The 18969-nt window shown below is 47.7% G+C and overlaps 1 pseudogene; it reads right to left on the reverse strand.

Annotated features, from left to right (window-relative positions):
* Positions 1-435: 435 nt before the first annotated feature.
* On the reverse strand, positions 436-10366 carry LOC146194438 (uncharacterized; annotated as a pseudogene).
* Between the last annotated feature and the right edge of the window lie 8603 nt (positions 10367-18969).

Raw genomic sequence — 18969 nt, forward strand, 5'->3', positions numbered from 1 at the left:
CAACACATACCTGAAGAAGCTCTCAAAATCGGTATTATTTTCCAGAGATAAATAAATGAAACCAAACATGAGGATGCAAACACGAGTTCAGCACTATATTTATTTGAAGCATAGTAGTGAGCTCAGCAGAGTAATGTGTGGCTCAGAGAAATCTTATATTTTATTGGTCATTGCTGACTCGGATGGGTGTCTGCAGCCCGCATCACTGAGAAGCATTGGTTGGGATAGAACTGTAGCTTGTGCCCTTCAAACGGTATGGCTGCTTGTGTATGTCTGCTTCCCACGTTGCTCACACGCTCAGGTTTTTCATGTTGTGCTGATGATGACAGCATCCATACGTGTCTTGGACACAACAGCCAGGAAGCATATAACAATAAGCACTGACAGGGGGACTGATTTCCTGCTTCCACGAAATAAGCATTTCCTGCACTCACACTACATATTTAATCGTGTTTTCCTTTGCCTGACAGCATCGTCCTTTGAAACCCTGGGAAACTGGCTGCTCAGTGGTGGTGGGGTCTGCATGAGTGCAGTTTTCCTGGCCTGTGATGGTCTGCTGGCCTCCACCATGACCGCGCCCAAGAGTGTCTGCACATACCCTGGAAAAAGATTTGGGAACACCATGAAGCAGATTTTCTTAGATAACAAAATCGTTTGCACCTACCATGTGTTGATTGTTCCTTTAGAGGGCAAGCAGTTGCTTTGCCTCCAGTAGCTTTAGGGTATTTCAGGCTCCAACGGGCTGTGCCGTCTTGTCGGAGCGCTTGGCTTCGTGCACTGTTTTCATTGTAATGCATGATAGCCAACTGCTTTCTGAAAAAATGCCCAGTGATTAAGAGTACAATAAAAACAGTTACATGCGCCAATGCTTGTTTCTTGCAGAGGTCACATATCACAGCCTGTACACTGTCGCCCCATAAGATAACAATGTCAGACAGTTAGGCAAACTTTGAATACATAAGCAGTAGGAATACTTTCATACTGCTAGTTGCCAGCAGATGTTTGGAGGTGTCATTAAAATAAGGATGTTGGTCTTTCAGTTATTTTTCTTAAGTTTGACAAGTGTTGGTGAATATATTTGAGAATGTACTGATTTTTTCAGTAAGTCTGTTTCTTTCCAAGACAGTCACAAGTGACTTGCAGTATATCCAGACTCAGTGGTTTATACAAAGGTACAGCTTTAGAACAGCTATTGTCCCAACAAAAGAAGACAAATGATGGCGCTATCATTCTAGATGCAAGCGGTCATATATTTCTAAAATTAGGTTGTCTAAGCATTGCTGAGGCGTGGTGCTTGGCTAAGCAAATGGTTGAGGCAACATGCGGTCCCTGTACTGTTTGCAGTGATGGAACTGCCGCAGGCCTGAGCTGCAGCCAGAACATTTTTCACACGGATGTTTTCGCGTCAGTGTAAATGCATGGTTTATTAAACCTGCTCAGCTCTGCCTCTGCTGCCCTCAGCTGGAGATGACAATGAACAGTGCTTTGCTTTAAAATAGTGAAGAGATGGATCCTGCGTGCAGAACATGTAACATAGCAAAGCAGTGCCTCGAAACACAGAACCATGCTTACCTAACCTAATATCTCTCATCTGTGCTGCAGAAACAGGTGACATAGCAAGTATTGCCTAAAAGCACAATCAATACTGGGTTTGAGATACCTCTTCGGTGTTTTTCTTTTGCTCTGCAATAAGCCGTACACAGTTACCAGCCAACTGTGCGGCAATCAGGAATACCACCTTTTTTGGTTAGAACCAATACCCTGATATTTTGTTTTCCATACATTTACTGGCATTTTTAGTAAACTTTTAAATTTAACTCATAATTAAAAGCCAGTAACTGCCGTGAGTATATAGGAGAGAATGGTTCTTTTCACATTATCCATATTAATGAGACAACTGAACCTGTACAAATATACAATGCTTACATCTATCTTGGCAGGTTGAATAACAAAGTAAACTGAAGCAGTTGAATCTTACCTTGCCCTCATTCCAAGGTATGAATACTGGCAATTTTTTGGTGCAAAATGCAACAGAAGGCCATGAAATGTTTCCAGACCATAGGTCTGGTGCTTGGTTGAGAGCTTTGGCATGTCGGCCAATAAAACCTTCGAGGTAGCTATGTCCCGTAGCTTTTCAAATGCCTTTGATTCTGAAAAACAGAAGACAGGGCGAACCAATCCAAAGCTGAGTGAGGAAACTGAATACTCTCAGCAAATTTCCACTGGGGAGATAGTCTCACACTGAACAAACTGAAGACTCAGGAAACTTTGAAACATCCTGCCCGGCTTCCTCTTTACAGCGAGAATGGTACAGTGGCATAAACTTTGATGGTACAGAAAGGGCGAAAAACATATGTACACACAACATAACAGCATTGTGCGAAAAATGCTGGGCTATCAGTGTTAACAGTTTTGCCTGACTCGGGGTAGACATATACTAGCCGGAGTAAATCAGAATAGCATTGCCATTTCTGCTCGGCCAGAGAAAAGAGACTTGATACAGATTACTGAATTGAGCTAAGGATGGTTACACCATCTGAGTACAGAGCAACAAGGAACAAGAGTGGCTGCACAAACGTACTCTGATACATTTTGGAAAAGGCTGAAAAAAAGTAGTCCCACCTTGACTGATAACACATGTTGGCTCACAATAAACAACTCTAGGTGGTTACCACTATGGTGTTTCACATATGTGGAGTATTTAAAAATATTAAACCCTGCAATTAACAGTGTACAAATTTTTAATACAGAAAAGATATTAGACACGAAGGAAACGGGCACAAAGTAAGTCTTCCTGTGTATGTTTCCATCTTGTCTAGCATATTTTGCACATAATATCGACCAACTTGGGCAGCTTTCAATCGTAACGAGTGTTTCATTGCTTTCCAACATCTTCACTTTTCGGCTACATCTCTGCTTACCCTCTTGGAGCCACTGCCGGCACTCAGGCTTGCCATGGAGGCAGGCTGGAAATAGTGGATTGCCGTGAATATGCACATTCCTAATATGGTTGAGAAGCGACAACCATTTCGGAACAATGTGGTCGCTATTCTCGTGTCTCGTGGCTAGACGCCGCTGACCAGTACAGGTGATTTTGGATGGACTTAGCCCAAAGCTGCAGGTGCTTGCAATCATGCCGTTTTGATGCAGCCGTCACTTTCTTGAAGACACCTAAAAGGCATAATGCAAGAGCTAACAGTCAGCGTTCACATTTTGTTACAAGACACTTGAGCAGAAAACATTGCAAATGCCAATACTGCCACCAAAAAATGTGCTGCTTCGAAGTACCTTTTGCAACATGCCAAACATCAAACTTGTGCTGGATGCCTGGTCTTTCCTTCCGCATATATGCCTTGATTTGGACATGTCGGTCTGTGACAATGGCTTTCACATTGATGCCTTGGCTTTCAAGGAATTGCAGGCCACGTTTCAGTCCTTCTAATTCCATATAACAACTGCCTCCTACTTCATTGGACTATATAGGCAACTATTGTTTTCTCACAATAGAACAGAGTGAAAGCAAAAGCAGCCATAACTGCCGCAACAGCATAGCATTCACCAGTATGGAGTGGTGAAGCGTCCCAAGAATGCTAAATGAGAAGTTTAAAACAAACCTGGACAAGCTCGAAGTGCAGAAGTTTGTTGTTTCTAACATCCAACAGAGAATATGTGCCAAATTTAGCACTGAAGCCAGGTGAATCGGCTCAGCCATCCCCGGCAAGTGAGCTTTTCTTGCTCCTGGCATTCTCCAACAAATGGTCTTGTTGTTCCCTCCAAACCTTCAACAAAGATTTTCAAAACAGTGAGCACTTGCAGTGGAAGTTTTCTTAGGCACGACCTTTTTTCAAAACACTTACTTTCTCGATTGCAGGCCAAAGATGAATCCGCTGAATGTTGAAGAAAGTTCTATCGGTGACCACCTCAACACCAATTGATGACAACATCCTCAAAGATGCAGTGGGGTTATTTCCCGAAAATAGCAGGGCAGCACAAAGTTTTAAGTTTAATACTGGCTGCTTTCTCACAACATCTTGGTTTCTCCAGTACAGATGGTGCCCTGAGGGGCACCAAGTATGTATTTTAGTCAGCGTTCCTTCACAGTGAACGCTGAATGTGCAAGGTGCAAGGCACGTGTGGCACACTTTGAGCAATACTTTTAGGTGCTTTTTATCCACAAGAACCGCGCCTTTTTCACAATCACCTAAGGTAGACGGTGGTTCTGGATATAGGTGCTCATCACAATTGCCAGGCCTGAAAAAGAAGAATAGGATTCACAGAGTGAAAGCTAAAGCTAGTGGGACAATGGCACAGAGTTTCGACATGGAGCATAAGCTGCATGAAATGCTGCCTCAAGCTTAGATAGATAGATAGATAATGTTTATTTGAGTGTGCCTCAACAGCCAAGTGGCCTAAAGGAGCGCACACTAGTTCAGATACATCAGAACACTTAATAACATTTAAAACGAGGCATGAAAACAACAATTAGGCAAATATGTCCGTGTAAATCAACGTTTTGTCATACAAGATTTGTATACGAGTCATTGGACAGTTGGCGTGCAAATCTGGATAAAATGTGTCAAAACATTTTGCAGTCTTTGGATGCGGCACACGAAAATTCAGTGACATCAGTAAGGTCTGACAGTTAATGAAACCGCGCACAATTTTTTTGCAGAAACTGCATGTCACGTATGAGTCGCCTGTCGCCAAGAGTACACATTTTGAGCTCTGCCAAGAGAGAATCGTAGTCGTAGAAACGGCGGCGTCCAATATATCTGTCATAAAAGATGCGTATGAACTTACGCTGGACATTTTCAATTTTTGCGCAATAGGTGGCGGATAAGTTATTCCAGGCTACTGACGCGAACTTAAGACGCGGTCTCACAAGGGCACAATATAGAGTGCGTAGACATTCGTACCGTTGAAATTTTGTTGTTTGTCTAGAGATAAGACCGACATGTCTCAATGCGCGTAACACAATTGAATTTACATGCAATCTAAAATGAAGCCTTGAATCAACAACAACACCAAGGTCTCGTACATGGGCCACACGAGAAATATGATCCGCCAAAAGTGTATAATCAAACACAAATGCGTCGCGTTTCCTAGTTAGAGGCAAGACGGAAGTCTTCTTAATATTCAATTTTAAGCGATTCAACAAACACCATTTCTCGATGTTGTTGATGTCAGCTTGCAATTGGCGGCAGTCCTCAATATCTCCAATATTACGGAATAATTTGAAATCATCTGCGAAGAGCAAAATTCTCGAGTCTTTGACATGTAACGGCAAATCATTAACAAACACTAAAAACAACAACGGTCCTAAGTTGGAGCCTTGAGGCACTCCCGAAGATGATAGAAATTCGTTGGACACACAGCCGCAAAATCGGACCATGCTACGGCGGCTGCCAAGGTAGCTTTTGAGCCACCTACAGTACATGGGGCAAAGTCCGTATTTTTCCATCTTCATCAGAAGTACCTCATGGGAAACCGTATCGAAAGCTTTAGTCATGTCAAAGTAGACTGTGTCTACCTGACCGCGATTAAATACATGTGGGCCAGTATAATCAAGAAAGCTGCATAAATTCGTTTCCACAGATCAACCTTTTAAAAACCCGTGCTGCAGAATTGAGATCTTCTGCTTGAAGTATGAGCCCATGCGTTAAAGGCTTAAAGGCTAAGCAATAGTAAGAATAGCAACACACTCTTGCCAGGAGTCACTGCCAGGGCTGTAGTCGTCGCAGCGCTCGGGCTCAGATTCAGGGTCAGTAAGGCTACTATCCTCTTCACATGGCTGTTGTGCAAAATTCACCTGGGTAGCTGCGTCTACCAGGAAGCTGCAAACCTGGACACCTTGAAAGAAAACACGTATTAACCAAATATTTTAGAGTTCAGTGTCATTATTTTCACTAAGACAAAGAGCCATTCACTTTAAATTAATTTAGCAGCTAACAAGTACAATTGAAATATCATGGTGAACATTGTATTCCATGTGCTGAACATAAACACATGCACAAAGAAACATGATAATGAAAGTATTGTACCTATTGAAACACCTCGAGGCTTTGTCTGTGTCTTTCGTGATGTTTTCCTTGGTTTTATATCTGCTTGGGATGCATTGCAAACTGTTGGCGGCCGCACCACAACTTGCAGGCTTTTGTCAGCAGTTTCCTTTGAGACGACCTGTGCCTCTGTAACCCTGATTTTTACATTCTCTTCGCATGGCGAAGGAGGTGAAGTGGTGGCTTCTTCAGGAGGCGTGTTCTCGAGCATTTCTGCGAGGACCTGAAAGAATATGAAATATGCACAACACAAATGCCAGCCTACTATGAAGAAATACATAAAAATTCATGAAAACACTGACAAAAGCATTTTCTTTCTTTAGTATCAATAACAACAGTGCCTCAGACCACATCGAAAGATTAGGAGCCTCAAGGAATTTACTATCCTGAGACGTGCTCTTCCCTGCAGTCTGTTCTTTTGCATCCTGAAAGATGTAGTTGCAAGATTCTGTTTAAAAGAAGTCAGATTTATACTGATTAACAGCACAAGCGTGAGTGCTACTTTACTAACGAGCACAGAAAACTACTGCCACTGCACCAATATGGTGCATTTTGACAGATATATGTTCAGAGGGTGAATGAGAGAGAATCCGAAAGTTAGACTCCGACTAAAGGTCTCACTTTTATGCTGTACAGATATACCCCTGCGTACTACAACGCTGATAGCACGCAAATAAAAAAAAAGATACTGTCCCACCGTGGTGGCTCAGTGGTTGTTTTGACGAATGTCGTCGAAAGGAAACAGACGGGCTGCCGAGTCACACCTTATTAACTGGTGGGCCTCGTGCCGCCGACTGGTTGCTGCGGCGCACAGGATATGCTCACACGATCCACTATACAGTTATGGCCCTCGGGTGCCGATTGCTAGGAAGCTGATTTCCAAGCAGAGGGATTTGGCCCCGCAACAGCAGCCGCAATCCAGGTTTGGGAGATGCAAGGCGCCTGTGTAATATCCGATGTATGGAGATTCGGGCAGGAGAAATATTTCCCGAGCTCTTCGCCACTATGTCCTTCACATAGCTCTGTCAGTTCGTGGAACGTTGAACCACACAAGCAAACCACGGACAGGCACAAGCGTACTTTAAACACTTACCTCCCGCCGCTATCTTTTGGCGAAGGCCGCTCTTAAAGGTGGCGAGGCGTTATTGTTGTGCGGGAACACTGACGGAACGACTCCGGGCTTCAGTCGCGCTGATTTAATTGGAATTCCGAGTGCCCGCATCGTTCCCAAGCTCCGATAATAGTCACTGTCACGGAAATGGTTCAAGCACAACACAGTTGATTTCGTACGAAATTTTTCCTCTTCACGGCAGAGACCCACCGCGCTGAAAGTTTCTTGTCCTTTGGAAACGTGTGAAACACCACATCGTCCCGGCCGCCAGTGTTCGCGCAGCCGAATGCTGCGCAGAACGACGGCATGATGGCCACTTGTCGCTACACCCACTCCACACAGAACGCTCGAACTAGAAAAAGCAAACGGCACTAGCAAAGGATTACGTTGAATTGTCGTTCGCCACGCCAAAGCGCGAGACGCAGCAAGCGCGAGCAAGCAATGCGGGACGGGCAGGACGGCCGGCTGGCTCCCCGTGAATGGCGTCACTTCCGCCAGGTCTCCAATTTTGCCATCCCCCAACTCGGCGCTTCCGGAGGCGACGGGGGCGTGTCCGCGGCGGGTTTTTAAAAGGCGATTGCGGCTGTTCTAACGGACAGAATCGAGAAAAAATTTACACATAAGATTTTCGAGGTCTTTCCTTCCAAACCACAGCATTTCATGCAATTTGAAAACCGCTTCTGCTTCCCTTTAAGCTCTTGACCTGATCTTACTCGCTGATGCGCATCCCCACAACGAGCTCACGTAGCTTCCCTCCAGCAGGAATTACCGCTCCTTCCGATCTGACGTGTTTGTAAATTACTTGACCCGACTCACCACGATCAGCCCCTGAGTGAGGTGAATATATTTTAATTAAAATTTTTAGAAATGTCTAGCGTAGGCTGCTGTCCGCGCTCTTTCGACGAGTACTTTTTGACTCCTTGTGTCCGATCTGGACAGAGCTGCCTCCCACACCTCCTGCGTTGGCTAGTTATTAATAGCGACAGTTTGATTTAGTTGGCAGGCCCACACCATGTGGTACAGGTCCGCCTTCTCCCCGCAGAATTTGCATTGTGAGTCACATGACTCGGACCTATTGCGTGTAGTCTTCGTGGGTTGAAAGAGTTAGACTGTACCTTGCGGAGGTGTTGCTCCGCCTCTTTGTCCAGTGTCTTAGCCGGCGAGGTAATCTTACTTGCTGAAGTATTTCAGTGTAAGTTGGCGTAGGAGGTTCCAGTGTCCCGGAAGGAGGGTGGGGGAATTCTCGGGCTGAGGCGTGCGTGCTCTCGACCCCTGGGATGTCCTGGTGACCTGATACTCATATTAAGTGTTTATGGGTGGGTTGGTAGGCACGGGTATACCTATCTCAAAGGATGTTTGCTGCTCGCGGTGCAGTCCTGCCCCTGGGGCAATTGCGATATCCTGCCATGTGAATCTGTCAGGATGTCTACTTAGGGCAAGTAGTAACCGCAGATCCGGACCATGAAAGGGAAATAACAAGGAGAATAAGATTGGGATGAAGCGCATTTGGCAAGCACTCCCAGATTATCGCTCAAGAGGAAAGTATACGACAGTTGCATCTTACCTGTACTTACCAATGGGGCTGAAACATGCAAGATAACGAAGAGGGTTCTACTTAAGTTGAGGTCAACGCAGAGGGCTATGGAACGAAAAGCCGTGGGGGTATGGAAAAGAGAGAGGGAGCGTACAGATTGACTGAGAGAAATAACTCAGGTTACTGACGCTCCAGTGGAAATCAAGAAGAAATGGCATGGTCAGGGCATGTAGTGCAAAAAGAGGATAACTGATGGTCGCTTAGGGTAACAAACTGGATTTCAAGGTAAGGAAAGCGCAGCAGGGGGTGGCAGAAAGTTAGGCGGGTGAATGAAGTAGTTCGCAGGGGTCACGTGGATGCAGCTAGCACAGGACCGGGTTAATTGGAGGGATATGGGAGGGGCCTTCGCCCTGCACGGGGTGTAGTCCGGCTGACGATGATGATGATGAGTGGCGGGCGTTCCGGATGAGCGTGAGGTCGGGGGAGGTATCCCGCGTTATGCTGGTGCCAACTCGCGTTCGGGTACTGCGGGTCCGTGAGTAAAGTAAGTGCCATGTCAGCGATGGCGGATGCTAGTTTCCTGCCTTTCGCGTCTTCATTTGGATATCCTCATTAGGGGCAAGACGCTTTAAAGTCGCCGACTATAGCCAATGGAGCTGTTTGGGATTCTCTTAGTGCTTTGAGGAAGATCGCATGAAAGGCTACGTGGCGATGTTTGGGGCGACTATATATATTTAGTATATAGGTGCCCTTGATGTTTCTGTGTGATCGCAGCAACTTTATGAAGGTATATTCAATGTCGCTGTCTAGAGTAAGGTCTACAGTCATTGCCGTGCATGGTTTGTGGACCATGATGCATGTCGAGGGGTTTTTTTGATGTGTTGAGTATCCTCTGATCTTAACCTCCATAATCACTTCTTTCAGGGCTATGATGTGCGGTTTATGTGCACAAGAGTATGTATACTGTTGTAATCTTTCCCTCTTACGCTTTAGTCCCATGCAGTTCCATTGTAGGACAGTGAGTTCAGGTCTTGGTTGTGGCGCTATGTTGATGATTATAGGGGTGTGTCTGATCCTTTGGTGCATCTTCACTGAAACCTTTAAGTTCTTGATCGAGTTGACTGCTGACTGGTTGACGAGTGCCCATTTTTCCCTGTAGGGTAGTGCCCTTAGACACATCCGAACATTCCTGAATATTGCGGTCAATAATAACCTCAGTGCTTGCATCCTGACCTGCACAGCTTCTCACTCTACTGAAACAATTGTGCTCTTAAGTTAAGGTTCAGACAACTTCTTTGAGCCGTGTAACCGCTGAAGTTGACCATACGTAACACCGGTTATCATGCGACTCTACGCCAGCGCCCTCGGGACGCACTCAGAGCGTCGTGTCATTACTGAGTAGGTTGACGGCGTGCTGCAATGTAAGAATAATAATAATTGGTTCACAGAAAAGGAACTGCGCAGTGTCACGCTTGGACACTTGTCCGCGCCGTAAGGGAGGGAGGAAGATTGGATTGAAGGCGGAAAAAGAGAAAGAAGTGCCGTATTGGAGGGCTATGAAGTAATTTCGACCACCTGGGGATCTTTAACGCGGACTGACATCTCACAGCACACGGACGCCTCTCCCTGGTGCGATTCAGCCTTCTTCCAGTCCGTGGTCATCTCTCGTCGTGCTCGTTAAAAACATTTGGAGGACGCTGAAGCTTCGCCTTTAAGAATGGAACGTGATAGCACAGTTAAGAGACACCGTAGTGCGCACGGCACTAGTAGACGCAACCGCTTTCATTACACGTTTCTCAAGTCAACAAAAATAGCGCAGAGACTGGGCAGAGAGTGAGTGAGTGAGTGAAAATCTTTATTAAATATATTTAAGGGAGGGGGATGTGTAGGTGGGGTCCCTAGACCGGGACTCCAGCGGCTGCCGCTGCTACCCGCGCACGTGTCACGATGGCCCGTTGGGCCTCTAGTCCAGAGCTGGATAGGGCAGCCTCCCACCCCTCAATTGTTGGCACTGCATTCGGATCATCTGGAGGATTGTGTGGGCAGGTCCACACCATGTGGTGCAGGCCTGCCTTTTCCCCGCAATATTTGCATCTGGGGTCGCAAACCCGGGGTGTATTGTGTTTAAACGGGCTGGTGTGTTATAGGTACCTGTCTGTAGGCGTCGCCATCTAACTTCCTCCGCTTTGGAGAGCCCCTTGGCTGGGGGTGGATATTTTCTGCGAGAGAGTCTGCAGTGCTGTAACCTCTCCGCATACGTCGCCAGAGGGCCGGGATAGGGCGGTGTGGAGGATGGAGGGGTCGAGTCCCGGGGGAGGAGAGCTCGGGCAGCGGCATGGGCGCACTCGTTCCCTTCCACGCCTTGATGTCCCGGTGTCCAGACGAGGCATTTGTCTTGTTCGGGGTGTCCATAATTTTTCAATATTCTGGCAGCCTGGGGACATATTCGCCCTTTGATGTAGTTGCGGTAGGCAGCCATAGAGTCTGTTATTATATAGGCGCAGGTGGTATGCGTGGCGGCTAAAGCAATGGCCTCCTCCTCCGCCATTTCTATATTGTCATCGCAGATGGTGAGGGCATCAACCACTTGTTGTTGGTGAATCACAACCGCTACCGTGTACCCCGCTTCTGACTTTGCTGCGTCTACGTAGTAGGATTCAGTGTCCGTCCCGTACTTTTCCTGGATGTATTTGGCCCGCGCCTTCCGGCGCCCTTGGTGGAACAGAGGATGCATATTGCGGGGTAGGGGATTGGCTATGAACGAGTCTGACCACCCGGGCGGTATAGCCTGTTTTTGTACGATACCTTGCGGGCTAGTCAGGTTAAGGTCCATAAGAATGGCCTGGCCCGTGCGGGTTGCTGCTAGTCGATTTATCTGGGTGGCGCGTTGGGCGGCAAGGAGTTCTTCGGCTGTATTGTGCACCCCTAATTGCAAAAGACGTTCTGTGGAAGTGCTTTGGGGCAGGCCCACCACTTTTTTAACTGCGTTTCGTATAATGACGTCGATCTGCTTATAGTCTCCCGTTTTGAGGTGCAGATACGGTGTCGAATACACAATTCTATTAATGATGAATGCTTGAACCAGGCGCAGGGTGTCTTGTTCGAGCATACCCCTGTCGTTGGTAGTGACCCTGGCTATCATACGCGCAACCTGCAGACTGGTGTTTTTGAGCCGAGTGAGGGCGTACACATTTCTGCCCTTGTCGTTGATGTAAAGCCCTAGAACCCTGATGGTGTCCTTCTGTGGTATTAGGTTTTCATTGAGGTTTACTTCAACAGTGGGTCTGCGTTGGCGGGAGCTGTGTAGTACCAGCAACTCCGACTTTTCGGGGGAGCAAGTAAGGCCGCAGTTAGCGGCGTAGGCTTGCACAATGGTTACGGCCTCTTGAAGGCGGTCTTCGATTTCCGCGGTAGAATAGGCCGTGGTCCAAATAGTGATGTCATCCGCGTAGAAGGCGTACCGTAGATGCGATACCTGATTTAGCTGTGCTGGGAGTTTGATTAAAGCTCTATTGAAAAGTAAGGGTGATAGAACAGCACCCTGTGGCGTGCCACGTGTGCCTAGCTGTATTTGGCTGGGTTCTGCCAGATCGAGGTCGGCGTAGACGGTACGACCGTGAAGGAAATCTTTAATATATGCTTAGGTCCTTGCACCACAATTGATGTGGCTCATATTTTCCAAAATAGAGTGGTGCTTTACTTTATCAAACGCCCCCTTGAGGTCAAGAGCGAGAATTGTCCTGAAGAAAGGCTTGTTAGGGGGGTTTATGACTTCTTTTTTAAGCTGCAGGAGTATATCTTGGGTGGATAGGCCAGGCCGGAATCCGAACATGGTGTGTGGGTACAAGTCGTTTTCTTCAAGATATCGGATGAGCCTGATGTGTACCGCCTTCTCCATAACTTTCCCTACGCAGGAGGTGAGAGAGATGGGCCGTAGATTGTTAATATTTATGGGTTTGCCCGGTTTGGGGATGAAGTGCACCTCCGCAGTCTTCCACTCGTTTGGCAACCGGCCCATGCGCCAACAGTTGTTAATGTAATTCGCGAGCTGCGTGAGGGCTGCGTCGTGGAGATTGGCGAGGAACACACACGAGCGCTCGTGTGTGTTCTTGCTAGTTCCTTGTCCTGTCTCTGCGCTATTTTTGTTGACATGTGTTACCAACAAGCCCAAAGCACAACCTTAATAGGTCTCTCAAGAGCGAGCTCATTTTCCGACGCTTCATGCTCTAGCGGCGACGTCATCGCTTCCCCTAGCGGCCTCTGGGAAGGCCCTAAGTCTCCGGGCGCTAGGGACAACATTAAAAGTAGAGAAGCCTGGGTAACCGTGCTGCGAAGCGATGTCCCCGCTGACCAGCAGAAAGCCGTCCGCCTGGCGGCTGAGGCCGCGAATAACCAATGTATATTCGCCAGTCCTTAGTCGCGGAGGTTCCAGCCCTCGTTCCTCAGGCCTGCGTGCCAGGAGCGGGGAGTAGGGGGCCTCCTAAATCGGTGGAAATCAATCAATATCGGCCTCTGCGAGAGAACCTTTCGGCTCCAGTTCGCGCGTACAAGCGTTCCTTCGCTTACATAGCGGCTATAGTGCCTAGAATATACTGTGGCTGAGGCGTGCACTGAGAAGGGAGGCTCTGTTTGGAATTCCTACTAGAGCAACTTGCTATACTCATTTTTATTTATTAATCCTTCCGGGACGTAGAAGCGCAGCCAGCCACCTTGCCGAAACGCGTGGGCCTCAAGTTGCACTCGTAGTTGGTCGGCAACATCATTGCCGATCCTAGCCGGCGCGATGAAGGTCTCGGAGGCCATGCCCCTGTCTATGGTATTCCGTGCGCCACACGCATGATGGCGCTACGTGCACGCCAAGCGAAGAGGAAGTTCAGCGGAAAAGTAATTTGTACCTTCCTCCATTCCCTTACGGCGCGGTTCAGGTGTCCACAGAGCAAGTGTGACAGATACTGCGCCTTTCCCTTCCTGTGAACCAACCAACCAACCAACCAACCAACGAACCGACCAACCGAGACCGACCGACCGACCGACAGGCCGACCGACAGGCCGACCGACAGGCCGACCGGCCGGCCGGCCAGCCAGCCGGCCCGCCAGCCGGCCCGCCAGCCGGCCGGCCAGCCGGCCGGCCAGCCGGCCGGCCAGCCAGCCAGCCAGCCAACCAGCCAGCCAGCCAGCCAGCCAGCCAGCCAGCCAGCCAGCCAGCCAGCCAGCCAGCCAGCCAGCCAGCCAGCCAGCCAGCCGGCCGGCCAGCCAGCAAGCCAGCCGGCCAGCCGGCCAGCCAGCCAGCCAGCCATCCAGCCAGCCAGCCAGCCAGCCAGCCAGCCAGCCAGCCAGCCAGCCAGCCAGCCAGCCAGCCAGCCAGCCAGCCAGCCACTCGCTTAACTGTGTGTTCTGCAATTCTGTAATTTACATGCTCATAATTATTATTATACGCCACAATACACTTCTCTAAGGAACATTTCTGAGACAACACCGCAATCAATAGAGGCGCCTTTACCCATTTCAAATTATCTAGCTGGCGTGGTGGAGTGGTTAGCGAGCTCGTCTCGCACACCTCCGCGTTCGATTCCTCAGGTCGGCGATTTTTTCTACTCGTTTTTATTTAAGAATGCTTCTGGGATTTTTCGCTCACGGCCAAGGACGACGACTCCGACTTTTTTGCGACACGGGGCCCTTAACGAATAAATATGGCACAAGCCGATTTCGTGTCGCCTACCGCCGTCTAAATAAAATACCAGTAAGGACGTACGCCCACTGCCCCGCACTGACGACGCAATCTCTTTTTTATAAGGAACCTAATTCTTTTCTGCCCTAGATAGGCGTTCGGGCAATTTTTAAGTCCAAGACGGCATCTATCACCCCTGATGGACTGCATGAGTTCGCCATGATGCCGTTTGGCTTTTGCAAGGCTCCTGCTACGTTTTAGTGATTAATGGACATCTTACTCGGCCTAAAGTGGAATATTTACGTTTGTTATTTTGATAATGTCATTTCCTGGCTCGATTTTTCGACGCACTCTGTGCGCTCGAAGTAGATACTGAGCTGTCTCACGGGTGCCGGTCTCCGAATTAGCCTCAAGAAATGTCGCTTTGGTGCCCGCAGGATAACGACACTGGGACATGCCATGTTCATTACGACTTCCTGTCCGATCCGGACGAGCTACGTGCGGTAACTGACTTTCCCTGACCGACTAAAGAGCTATGCAGCTTTGTAGGTCTGTGCTCCCAATTTCGCTACAATCCATGCACCGCTTAAGAAATGCTCCCTTTGAATTCCAAACCTATGACGACGCTTTCAATACGCTACGTCGTCTTCTTGCTTCTGCATTTATACTCCGCCAATTCTCCGCTTTTATGACCCCTCCGCCCCTACTGAGGTGCACACTGACGCCAGCAGCATCGGCCTCGGTGCTGTCCTCGCTCAACGCAAGCCCAAATTTTCTTAATGCTTTAACCTAATAACACTGTCAAAGAAAAGGTGTCTTACAACCGTGGGGACCTTGAGAATGTTTCACCCCTAATTACATGAACGCCGATTCAACACCGTCACTGAACACCATGACCTCTGCAGGTTGGCTTCCCTGAAAGACCCTTTTGGGCGCCTCGGGCGCTGAACCATTCGTCTTCAAGACCTCGACTTTGCAGTCATAAATTGATCAGGGCGCAAAAATTTTGATGCTGACGCCTTGTCGCGCTCGCCGCTGCCCACTCTTGCACCATCGGCCCCGATATCGGAAACCAAGTTGCAATCCTTTGCTACTCAGGACCTACAATTGGAACAACGCCGGAATCCCTGGATCTCACCGCTCTCGACATTTTCAACGTGTCCTCTACGTTTCTGCATGCCTAGTGAAAAGCATCGTCCATAGATGGAACCAGATGCACCGGCGACGTACGGCGACGAGCTGTGCCAACGTTACTAGCAGCGTCCCACTTTGTGTCCGCTTGAGAGGGAATGGTATAGCTTCACACCTGATGTATTCTCTTCATTGCCAAGAAACGCTCTAGCCAAGTATAGTGGCTGTGCGTGCTACGAACAGGTGCGTACGCCTATAAACGTTCCAATTGTGTTTTAAGATGCATTTCTGGGATCCAGCCTTCGAGCAGCGCAGATCAACCACGGGTTATTCGAATCCGGTCACAGTGATTCGTGTGTTCCGCACAGTGGAAATTCGCGTTCCGTGGTGCGCGTTCGTTGCAGCATTCCTGCAAGTGTGGGATTGGACGGCCCCCCGTCGCTCGCCGTCGCGCCACTGCGTCGCCATGCAGATGGCTGTAACGCTATAAAAGAGGAACAGGTCTCGCGCTCGCGAGATTTTCACCATCAGCAAGGAAAAGCTTTCGCCTAATAGAATAGAATAGAATAGAATAAATTTCACAACAGACCCTCCCACTGCATGGGATTAAGGCAGTACCTGCAATAATGTCTACAGTTTTCAATGAGCGTGTGTTTTATGATCAAAGCTGATGTGATAAGGAAGTTTCGTCTCTTGCAGGAATTGGATAAAACGTGTGTTGGCCTTCGTATGTGCTACTCGTATGGAGAACAGTGCAAGAATGTAAGAATGTACAAAATCTTTTTCAATGAATTGTGTTATCAGAGGTGACAGGCACTCAGTATCAGATGTAATTTGTTTATATTTTATAACGTTACTGTTGAACATATCGCTATTTAATTAGACTCTTGCTCATGTTTCAGGCTGTCATTCGATGAATACTATTGGGGTTTTAGCTCGACAGCATCGCACTCGACGTGAGGAGAAAAAAATCAGTGGTATTAGAAAGATTCATTGCGTCCCAAAGTAATGGATTAGCGTCGACTGGTCATGGGTATGTATGCCGTTATTAAACCACGTGACATGACCGAGTGTGCAGGCGCGCTGGTAAAGTGACATGGACGAGCAGTGGTGATAGGTTCCATTCGCAAATTAGTATATTATAAAATGAAAAACAATAAAAAGCTTCACCGAGCAGCTGTACAAGCAGAAATCACTATGGAGTCGTTTAATACGCCACCCGCTTGGCGCAAGAAAAGTTCCACTTCTCGTTGTAGAGGGCTTCAGCAACGCCATAGCAGAACGTTAAAAGTTTGGATGACCGGAGTGCTGAGAGAGAGAGAGAGTCTTTAATGGAGAAAGAGATAATTTTGCCGGCGTTTAGATTTCGCTGGCATGCTACTTTGTGTAGGAAGGAGAATTCGGGAGGGAAAGATAGAAAAAAGAATGGTGAGGGAAATAATAGAATTGAAGGGGGAGATAAAACATGGCCATTAAATACGTGTTAAGGTGCTTCGTGGAGTAATGATATACAATCAAAGAATGAAATGCATGATCCGACAAATGTGCTTATAGAGTTCACAGCTTGCAAAATGCCTGAGGGAAACATGCGAGGTGAATTTAGAGTTTGTCAAGGAGTCCAATGTCTTTCAGATATGTAAATAAAAAGTACATCGCGAGTCTATGTCGCCTTGAGCAGACTAAGGGACCTAACACTGTTCATTGTTAAAGGCATTGGGGAGAGCTTCTCCATGCTAAGTTCAAAGTTAGCACGCTCGTCAGCGTATGCGGTGCACTCAAATAGGGTATGTTCCACACTTTTAATCGAGTCACAGTTGTCACAATACGGGCTGTTCATTTCACCGGAACGGTTAGCACAAGCCATTTGTGTATGCAAAGTTTAGACGAAGTCGGTGGTAAAGAGTTTCTAGCTGGCGAGGATATTTCGGAGGAAGTCTTGATTTTAGATGCTGGTGAATGTAATAAAGAAATTGGTAGTGATGCGTCGGCAAGCTCCAAAGTCGATACTTTGTTTCGGTAGCAAATTTTTTAGCCTGTCGGGATGCATCAGATTTCGTGAAGAAGGTCCTAATGTATCTTTGATGTTGGTGGCCTTTGCGAGCCGCTTCATATGCTTTTTCATTGGCTTTAATGCCAGAGTGAGCTGGTATCTACTGAAATGTTATGCAGTGGCCTGTGGAAATAGCCAAATGATGAAGATACCCGATGTCAAGGGAAACAGGATGATGATTGGTTTTCTTCAGCAGGTTATTCAGGATTTGCAGAGATGCTTTGGAATCAGTGAAGATAACCCATCTTCCGGGAGTTTGGCACAGGATATAGGAGAGAGCTTCTTTAATGCCATGGAGCTCAGCTGTCGTAGATGATGTCTTCCGCTGCAGACGGTAAGACAGGACATGGTTTGTTGAGGGTACATAAAGGCCACAGGATGAAGTGTCTTGAGCAGTTGAACCGTCGGTGAATATGTGGGAGTGCTGCGTATATTCCTTGACTATGTAGGCAAGCGCGGCTTGCAGAAGTGCTGCCTGTGGCATGCGGCTCTTCGCATCCACGCGAGGAACAGACATATTCTCCTTTAAAGACAATAGTGTCCATGGAGAAAAGGTGACTAGCAGTAAACTACGTGGCTGAATAATAGTAGGGAGGGGCAGAAACTGTACTACTTGACCAAAGCCAGAGTTGCTGTGAGTTTGGTGGACACGATGCACGAAATGCTTCTTCCCTTGGAGGACATGTCGGAGATGGGTGCGCATAGTTTCTTGGGCGGCAATCACATCTAGCGGGAGACATCCCGCTTCTGCAAGTGTTCCTGATGCAGAGGATCCCTTCGGGAGTCCAAGGCATATCCGCAAGCAGTTGTTCCGTCCGGCTTTAAGAATCTTCTTGCTTTTTGGAGATAACCTTTGAAGCACCAGTAAATAGTAGCGTAGCGTTCCTTCAACGTAGGCCTTTTCAAGCAGAACCATCGATCGGCAGTTGCTGCCCCATCGTGTTCCCGCCATGAATCCGAAAACCTGTGATGCTGCAGTGATTATCTAACGGAGATTTTTAGTCTGAGGGGCCCAAGAGAGGTTACTGTCAATTATAACCCCTAGGAACAGGTGTGATCGTACATAGGACAGTGACCGTCCACCCAGAAGGAGCGGGTATCGAGTCATTCCTTTCCTTGTAAATGCCATAGCAACACTCTTTTCTGGTAAGAGGCGAAGACCCTGAGAAGCCAGGTACATTGAGATGTGCATTAACGCTCTCTGAATTCGTTGCTGCGATGTATAACGCGAACGTGATGCACTCCAGATGCAAATATCATCTGTAAAAATTGTTATGTGTACTCCACGGGGAAGGTTTCTTTTTATACGTGCTTCTTTGGTTGCCAGTGATTGCATCAGGCATCCGAAGCCTAATTGCTGCCGATTGCTACACTGCCTGTTCGAGTGCACTGCAAAGTTTGGCTATTTACCTAGGC

Source organism: Amblyomma maculatum, chromosome 3 (assembly GCF_055883805.1).
Source record: "Amblyomma maculatum isolate TAMU_Amacu chromosome 3, ASM5588380v1, whole genome shotgun sequence".
Classification (NCBI taxonomy): domain Eukaryota; kingdom Metazoa; phylum Arthropoda; class Arachnida; order Ixodida; family Ixodidae; genus Amblyomma; species Amblyomma maculatum.